This window comes from Pantherophis guttatus, chromosome 1 (assembly GCF_059756535.1).
Source record: "Pantherophis guttatus breed Tessera chromosome 1, ASM5975653v1, whole genome shotgun sequence".
NCBI lineage: Eukaryota > Metazoa > Chordata > Lepidosauria > Squamata > Colubridae > Pantherophis > Pantherophis guttatus.
The window spans coordinates 198,769,297-198,779,266 of record NC_142063.1 but is presented as its reverse complement, the minus strand read 5'-3'; positions in this window follow the sequence as shown (position 1 = coordinate 198,779,266).

Sequence of the window (9,970 nt, the reverse complement as noted above, 5' to 3'; positions counted from 1 at the left end):
AACTGTTTTTAACTTTTGTATTTCTGTATTTTATCTTGTGCCTGTTCACCGCCCTGAGTCCTTCGGGAGTAGGGCGGTATACAAATTTAATAAAACAAACAAACATGGTAATAAATAAAAGCTCCCCTTTCCATTGCTGCTTCAGGAGACGTTATCAATGTGGTTGGATCCCTAGCAAAATGATCAGGGGCTGAATTCACTGGTCTATAAAAGGAACCTACAGCTGTTTCAAGACTCAAGACTTCTTGCTATTCTTTGATTTCTCCCCAATATTTTGTTTTCACTCTTCATATATTGATACATGATGGTGATATAGAATATGAATGTAGAACTGTTCTCCCTCTGGCAACAGTTCTGGGCCTGAAAACATAGAAGTGAGAGTCACTTCTTGTGCCATTGGTCATGTATGCTGGTCAGCCAACATAAACCTGAAGTCTTCAAATGATTTCAATTCTAGCTGGTTATTAGGATTTTAAACATTTTTAAAAATACACTCTTAAGTTTGCAGTTTTCTTCCTCTTCCTCTTTCTATAGATTTCTTTATATTGCAACTTTTAGGTTGTAAACCTGTTGGCCATGACAATTACTGATCATACATAAGCTTTGTAGGCTTATGCAAGCTTTAAATACAAAACAGAAATATGTCTGAAATGATTGATTGATGTTATAATCAAAGTTGTCTTTTTTAAAAAAAATGGGTTTTACCTATAGCACACTAGTGAAAATAGCCTTGGTGGAAGGATTTAATTCTGCAAAGAAATGGTGTCACGGAGTCAATTTAGGAATATGGCCAAATAAAACCCATCTACTTAATTTTATTTGATTTGTTGATACAAACACAAAAGTTTTCTCTATGGACCATTTCCTCATAGGCGATAACATTCATTAAGGTATAGAAAAAAAAATACATTTTTGAATGCAAAACCAAATGCATGGAGCTAGCTTTCTTAGGACTTTCTGCTACAAAAGATAGAAGGAGTATTCTATGCATATAGAAATGAAGGCTTGTGCCAATGTAAGTCACTTCATATGATACTGGAATGGCCAACTGGCATAAAACTGAAATTTATATAATTGAGTGCAAAATTGCTATACATTTTAAAATTTGAATTTGTGGTACCTAATTCCTGTCACTTTCCAGTATCGTTCCAAACTGAACCAGTGGCCCCATATTTGTGAGTATTGCATTTCAAACGGAATGAGAGATGCTGCACCGTAAAATATATAGCAGATAAACACATGGTCGTATCTCTTAAAGTAGGATAAACAGTTCTGCCTGACAATAATATTAAAAATCTACAGCTAATGCTGATACATATCACAAGCTCCCAGGGCCTATGACAAGGTTTTAGGACCCCAAACTACATTCACACACACACACACACACACACACACACACACACACACTTTCATATCTACACATGAAATAGATCTATAATTGCATTAGAGAACCAATACACCATATAGAACGTAAATATTTGTTTAGATCTCCCTTGGGGCCTATGATTACAAATCATCTGAGGATTTACAAAGACTTAATTAGTCATATATATATCTGGATTCTAAATAAATAGTCCCCCCCCTGCATATTCTTTCTGTTTTAATGATGCTGCACTGAAGTATATTGAGTTTTTGAGCAAACAAGATTTTCAGCATTTAATCTTTCTAGTGGTTAACCGCAGCATGGACCTGGCTTTGCAACTCAGTCTAAAAAGCTCAGAACCAGATTGACTTGGTGCCATGTGTTTAACCATGCCAGTTAGAGATGCTACAACTGCATTTGTCCTAAATACTAAACTTGGTTAGTTTTAACCTTGATTCCCACTTTTCCTTTTTTACATTTAGTGTGTTGGGCAAACCCTCAGCATGCTAAGTATTGCAATATTTTATGATCTGCCACATAGTGCAAATCCTGAAAACTGATTAATTCAATAGCCAAATTAAGCAAGATTGTCCAGAGCAGTGTAAAAGCATCAATAGACAATGTTACTTAAGGATAAAATCCTTAAAAAAGTAAGAGACCCAAAAAGTTACACTAGCTGATGTCTAATAATGGATAATAATGGAAAAATACACACGCACCCCTCTCACACACACATGAAGATGCTGGGGGGACAGAGAAAGACAGGACTGCCACTCTTACTTTGAATTAAAAATAGATGCTTTTGCCCTATGAACCTTCAAACCTCTTTTTCAAACAAACTGGTTTTTCTTTTGATTAGCTGGAAAGGAAATGGCACATCCAGGAGGAATGCACATCAAAGAGAACACTCTAAATGATGCAGAAATGCATAAAACAACAAACAAGGCCAGCAGGGAAGAGAGCGATGCCATAAGTATATATGTCTTCATATTACAATGAAAGCCAGTTTGCCGAAGAACTGCAAAATGAGAACTAAAACTTTCTCGTCTGATGCTTTGCTAGAAAATTAATGACTATTCCCTCCGCTGCCAAATTGATACATAATGGCCCCCTTAAAGAAACTGCAGTCCTGTGTATCTGCACTTTGGCATTTTCTTCCATGCTAGATTCAAAGGCATGTTAATTGCATGGAAAAGATATCCATGCTTAAGCAGGTTGCCTACTTTGGTGCACTGTATAGGACGGAAAAGTAATAGTTTCTCCTGGAAACATTGTTGTAACCAATTTTTAATTTTGATTCCAACATGGCCTCCTAAGTCAGAAAAGAAGCCAAGAAGCAGGGGAGTGATCTGGATATGCCTCTTTTGGAGAGGATCAGTGGTTGTGAGGATGTTGTTGCCACCTTCCATTCTGCTAATCCTGTGAATGCCTCATGACTCTTTGTCACAAATACCTTAAAGATCGGCATTTGCCCTAGCTTCAACTAGTACCATCCTCGGAGAGATCTCCCAGGATCAACTGCAGAAACCATTGGTCAGAAAATCGGATCTTTTGTGTATACCTTAAGGCTGTAGAGTGCATTGGCTCTATCTAGAGCCCAGTTTTCTACAAGGCTTCTAATATGTATGCAGGCTTTTCTCGTGTTTGGAGGTAGCACTGTAAGGTTGTTAGAATAGCACCAGACCTGTCTGTTTTATATACTGCAGTATAGGCTCCACTTAAACTGATCTTGAGGATTTTCTATCATACATCAGCTTTGCTGTGTCCTGGGAAGGCCTGAAACAAGCCCCAATTAGCCTTATCTGTGGCAAGCAATGCAACTTTGTACTTCTAATCCAGGGAAGACTAGATTAGACATGAAGTAACTGCTGTGTGTGCTGAGTGCAAAAGCCACTGTTATTACCTGGGACAACATGGGATTACCTGTGATACATAAAAGTGCAATGAAGCCATTGGTCAATAGCTGACAGAATAGATTCCTAACTCTGTAAGTGCACTCAACCTTTTTTAGTGGGCAACTATGTCCCCTTTACAACCTGTAAATTTCAACTTCCAGAATTCCTGAGTCAGCCATGAAGTTCCATGGAACTTCAACTCCCAGATTTCCTGAGCCAGCATGGCTGATTTAGCATGGGAGTTGAAGTCTACAGCTTGTAAAGGGGACATAATTGCCCATCTCTGCTTTAGAAATAACTGTATTAGACTTAACAATGTCATAGTGTGAGTTGGACAAGTCAATGTGAATTTTGCTTTTCCCATGAAAATTGTTGCATATTTATAGATATCAATGTGCGTCAGGGCCTAGGGTCATGGCCATTGCATAGCAACAGGATACCACTCATGAAAGAACGGGATAAAGTCTTAGGAATTCTATCTTCTAGAAAGCATTGGATGATTAGCGGACCAACAGAATGCTGTTCATTTGATTTCTAGAATTTCATTCAAGGTGATTTAACTGCTGATCTATGACTAGTTATTGATAATAATTAGCAGATAATTCTACTAGGTATATGTTGCAGCTATGATGTGGATATTGTCCAATTATCATTTGTACAAAATGCACTTAATAGTAATGCATCTCAGGGGACATGAAAGGTTACATTTAGATATTTCAAATTCTGAAACTCCCTCAGATATTTTGCTTTGCCAGTATTTCATATTCTGTGCCAGAAATCCTCTAACGATGGCAGTGGATGAGTCAACTTTAGCAGAAAACAGGAATGTCCGCAATATGTCTAAAACAACTTACATTTGTTTGCCGGGTCAAAGCTATAAAACTGAAAGGGTCAGGAGAAGAATAATGGAAAATAAGATTTGCAAAAAATCAAGTGAAGAAAACCCAAGGACTGAAATACTAAAGAAGCGCTTTCTTTACACAGGATCAGTCTTACCATATCATTCCAAGAATTTTTTCTATGGTGTTTTTCTGAGTGACATCACTTCCTTTTGGAACATGCATGAACATCTTATTCATAATGATTTTCAAAGAAGGCTTGCATGAGCCTCAAGGTCAAAGAATTCTAGCTGTGGGACAACTGGGTCCTGGGAAGGCAGGATGGGTATTCCCCTACCAGCCCTTTTTATAGTACTTTCTTACTTTCTTTTCTATATAGAAGAATCGAAATATTAATTCTCTCTGAGAAGGGGATTCATAATCATGCTTAAAAATCCTATACAAATTGAGCTGGGAATTAATTTTATTGAAACCAGAGGCGTTACTTCTTCACAGATATGCAGAATACGGGGAGGCAAGTTCATTGCAAGGGGCATTACATGGAAGAATACGTTATGACCTGTACACAGTCTACCATGGTGGACGATTTTGTATTCAGAATGACGCAGAGAGATCTAAAGCTACAGGCCCTCATTTTGGGGATAATTGGTCAGTAAACAATTGCATTAAATGGTGACTTCTTGACCACTATTGAAATTGTTCTGCTGCTAATACTGATCTTCAGGCATTTTCATGAACCTGTAGGACCCCCAGTGCCATACCTTGCATTTTTAATTTACTGAGATTCTCTAGTTTATTTCTGGGAGGAGCAACACTGCTTTAGCACATGGAACATAAGAGCTTGGGATCAGAGATAATAGACTCAATCAACTGAACTTACTTGGCACAGAAATGAATGGCTCAACCCATGGATATCAACAGAATCCAAATCCAGACAATTGAATCTGAATCCAATCCATTTTTTTTAAAGAAGTGTAACTGGATTTTTACCATCGAGGGTCCCTTTTCTAACTATCCTTTTCATCCAATGTTTTAGCATGCTGTTCATTTGTAAAATCTCATTGCCACCAGACTTGTACGCATTTCTGTTCCTTGCTCCTTTAAACTACAGCTGCATTAAAAGAAGATTCTGGATGAGAGCTAAATTCACAGGAGACCAGAGAGAGACAAATCAGCATGAAATCTACCATTATTAAAGGTAGAACATGCCTCCAAGCATGGCACTCTGATGAAAGCAAAGGTTACATAGACTATTAGTATAACCTAGAAAGTCTGCACCATAAAAGGATCTGACAATTTTATGGGTGTTTCCCTTTCCTTATGTAAATCTCCCTGTTTTCTTGGCAGGAAAAAAAATGAAAACCTTCAAATCTTTTGCTCTTTTTTGTTTTTTTTTTAAATGAAAGTATTCTTGTATATTTTCTCCTAGAATTTTCCAGTGGGAGGGCGTGTAGGGAGACTTATTTATCGAAAATGCCCAGTGGCTTCCCACATAAATTCTATCCTCGTTTTCCCACTAGAAATTCCATTCTCTTGAGTCCGTATTTCGCTGGTGACTTTAGGGTGACAAACAATTAATGGGATGCACAAGTGTCAAACAAAAGGCAGAAAAGGCACACCGCTGCTGGGAAAGCACGAAGAGTAGAGTAATGTGATTATGGTAATGATCAACAAGTCATCGTCTGCTGCTTTTGTTCGCTGTAATTAACTTCTTGGAAGGGCACTGGTTTCCCCAGTGTTCCTCATCTGGCCCTGTCTTTGTGCCCTCCCCCCCGATCTTTCTCTCTCTCCTGACAGAGGCTGCCCCCCCCTCCTCCCAAGTGCCTCCCTAAATAAATTCAGGGCAGGAACAAAGATACAGCAAGGAGAATAGAGATGGATATCATTTGTTGTCAGAAATCCAATACCATCTAGCAATCCAATTACTTAAGCTGTTTTTATAAGTCTTATTGCTGCTCACAGTAAGACCGCTCAGTCTCACAAAGAATGTAGTGGAACAGATGAGGGGGTGGGGATCTAATGAGGCTTCAGGAGATGAGGGTTTTGCTATTGTAATAATGTTGGGATCTAGGAATCTAACCCCAGCAAAAAGTGAGAGTCACTGTTGCAAAGGCCGATCAAAGGGGAATCGTGAAACTGCACAGTTACTTATGGATTTTTTCCCTTTTTCTTTTTGGAGAGCAAAGAAAAACGGAGAAGGCTACCATCCGTTGAGAGCCTGCCTGTGGTGAGTCTGGACAAGGATGAGCAACGGAAATTACTTCTGAATATTCTTGCTCCTAGGCTTCCAATCTCGATCGGTGCTTTAAGCTTCCTCCCCACTGGATACACGTCAAATGTTGAGCGCTGCTGCAGTGTTTCCAGAATGCTAACGATAGCTTTCTACATAACCTGCTTTCTATATTCCTCTACAGAGGACACATTCGTAGAAACAAGAGTGAATAGCATGTATAGATCACAGGAATATTCAAAGTGAAGGTGCAGCTTAGTAACAAGTCTATGAATCATGGACTCTGATACTAGATAATTTTAGATACATCCAGGAGTGAAATCCAGCAGGTTCTGACAGGTTCTGGAGAACTGGGAGAGGAAATTTTGAGCATTTTGGAGAACCAGCAAATACCACCTCTGGCTGGCCCCAGAGTGGGGTGGGAATGGAGATTTTGCAATATCCTTCCCCCAGGAGTGGGGAGAGAATGGGGATTTTGCAGTATCCTTCCCCTGCCACACCCACCAAGCACACCACGCCCACCAAGCCATGCCCACAGAACTGGTAGTGTTCTGCCCCAGCTCCGGATTCCCAAGGATTGTGACACACACCAACGGTCCTTATCAAAGTTATAACGTATCAAGAATAAACAAAGTCTGGCAAGGGTTGGCAACCAGCCCAGAAAACAAGATACGATAAGACACTCACTCTCCAAAATGCACTGTAATAATTACACGTTGTTTCCAGCAAGAAATTACTAACTGCGTGTGACTTAAATAGGCTAAGGGAGTGGCCAATTATCCTCAAACCTTACTCTCGAGGAGACCTCCTCCTCCTGAGTAGCCACTCCTGTCTTTTGGCAATTCTGCATGCTCGAGCATTGAGGAGAGGCTCCTCCACTTTGTTCTCTCCACTTGAAGGAGCCTCTGGAGGTTCTGAAGGCCCTGGCTGAGTCTCTGCCTCTGGCACCACATCCTCTTCAGCCTCCTCACTGTCTGACACAAGTGCTGGCTGCGCCGGCTGCTGGCACGACCCCACACCAGCCTCCTCGTCATCGGGATCAGTCACGATCCGCGCAGGCCGCTGGCGGGCCACAACAGTAGTAAAAGAAATTGGATTTCACCACTGGAGATAACCCTATACTTTTCTTGGCAACAGTATGGACACGCTTTGCCATTGCCTTCTTTCTGGAGGCTTTTTTTTTTTTTTTACTTCCGAGACTCGTTTATAACCTGAGTTTCCATGTTAGCCACCCATCCAAATATAGAACACAGTCAACCCTGCTTAGCTTCTGAGCTCAGACAAAGTTAACTTGATTAGCCAATGATCTAGAAGACATAAACAAATTGTGTACTGTTCTGGAATGGGATAGGCATATGGCTCCTCTAATCATAACTCAAAAATCAGCTCTTTTTTTCCCCCCAATGCAAGTTAAGTTTGTGTGGGTTTTGGAGAAATAAGCAATATGGCTTTGTCGGTTAGCTTGCCCTGAGGGGACGCTCTCCACTGGAAGTGGTTGATGGGCTAGAAGAAAATCTCACTCCCATGCTGTCTTATCCCCTTGATTTTAGTTTTTCTAAAAAACTATAGTTTTCTATAACTTTTCTTAATTTGATTTTATATTTACTTTTTTACCATTTGTAAGCTGCCCAGAGTTGCCATATTGGTGAAATGGGCAGCATATAATTTAATAAATATCCGGCCAGTAAACACTCAGTTCCATCCAGTTGCCCCATCTCTACCCCAAATTAAGAAACTACAGGGTTGTAGTTATATATATGTATGTCTCCAATGGATGTAAAACAGATGCATTAATTTGGCAACCTCAAAATTATCTGGACTTGGGAGCTCCTGGAGTTTCCCAACCAGCATTGCTCTAAACTTTCAATGATATATTTTTTAAGAAAACAATTGTGTGGTCCTGCTCTGTTTAATAATGTCATTAGAATGCTATTTGTGGCTTTTGCTGATAAAATTAAAGAATTATGACTGTAGCCATAAAATGAGTGCTACTACCCCTCGCTCTTCCATATGCATAAGCAAAAAGAATGCAGACAAAGGACAAAATGTCAAAATATATTAGCAAAAAGAGTGAGTTGTTCTATTTACTTAACCTTTTCAATACATAATTTCAAGTTAATACTCTATGAGGAAGGATGTCTTAGATGGACGAGGGCAGTGGAATTAATTATGTTCTATAAATATCAAATCTTTCAAAATAACTGTCCTCTTCCATTGTTGGCATAGAAGTTCTTACTGATAGAAATTTGAAGCTGACATTTTCAGGCCCATGAAAAAGAATAAAGATGTTGAAGAAAATAATGGGCATAATTCCTTGGGAATCCTTTCATATCCAATGTATCCATACCCAGGCAGCATTGTATGCTCTAATTATGTTGAGACTGCAGTTCTCAGAATTTGGAAAGGTCTACTTTCAAGACATGTGAAGGACACTATCAAGTAAGCCACATTTCGCTAACTTTGTTAAGATACACCTTCAGGTATTCCCAGCATGCCAGATTCATTGTTTTTTTTTTTAAAGAAGAATTGAGGGGAAAAAGCAGAGATAGCTGCAAGTTTGTTCACAAGTCAAGATTGCATACAAATATAAAAAGGCACATTAGGGATAACAAATTCAAAAAAGTAAAGAAGACCTGTTTCATCAAGACCTCAGTATAATTCCCTGTGTTTTAAAGGCCTCTGTTGTTTTTAGTTGCATACATTTGCACCAGCTGTTCTACAATTCATGTATTTATCTTACTAATTTATTTAAGCAGTTTAGCATAATCACAGGTTCCTATGTGTTCGGAATGCTTATCATTGTTCCCTGGGAAATACCACTACTGTGCCCCCCCCATTTTTGTTGCTACAATGCTTGAAAGGCAATTTTAAACACAGGGTGGGGGTAAGTTTAACCCAGAAATGTGTTTTGGTTAATCATTGCTTAAAATGGCTGCAAAACATATGCTCTTCTCGTCCAGTATTACTTGAAAGCAATATGAACAAAGGTGGAGGTAGAAAACTCAGGCCCCCCCAACTAATTTCAGCATGGAATGCTTGCTTTGAAGGACAACCTAATCTTTTCACGCATTAATCTGCAGAACCTGAGATAATAAATTTCAAATAAAAATGAGCAAACAAATGTATTCTTCTTAATATAAAAATTAAATGAAACAAGGGAATGCTTCCCTAGGCTGTTACAATTGAAGAATCTTAGGAAACTGACCATCTAAAACAGTGTTTCTCAACCTTGGTAGCTTGAAGATGGGTGGACTTCAACTCCCAGAATCCCCCAGCCAGCGCTGCTGGCTGGGGGATTCTGGAAGTTGAAATCCACCCATCTTCAAGCTACCAAGGTTGAGAAACACTGATCTAAAACATGGAAGCTGAAGGATTATTTTTATCCTATTCTTTCTAACTGTATAAATATTAAATGTTTTATGCTGCCAATTGATTAAGAACTATCCCAGGCAAAAAATAAAACTATGATGGGCCATGTTTACTAAATATATATTTAAAATATTCTAAAACGTTATATATTATTATATATACTACTACCTGTTTTTAGGAAATAAAATTTGGATGAAGTTTTTCTGTTTAATAAGGATAAGGAATTTTGATTAGGAAAAAGTGCCAGATTTTTATTGGCATTTTGTTGCTGAAG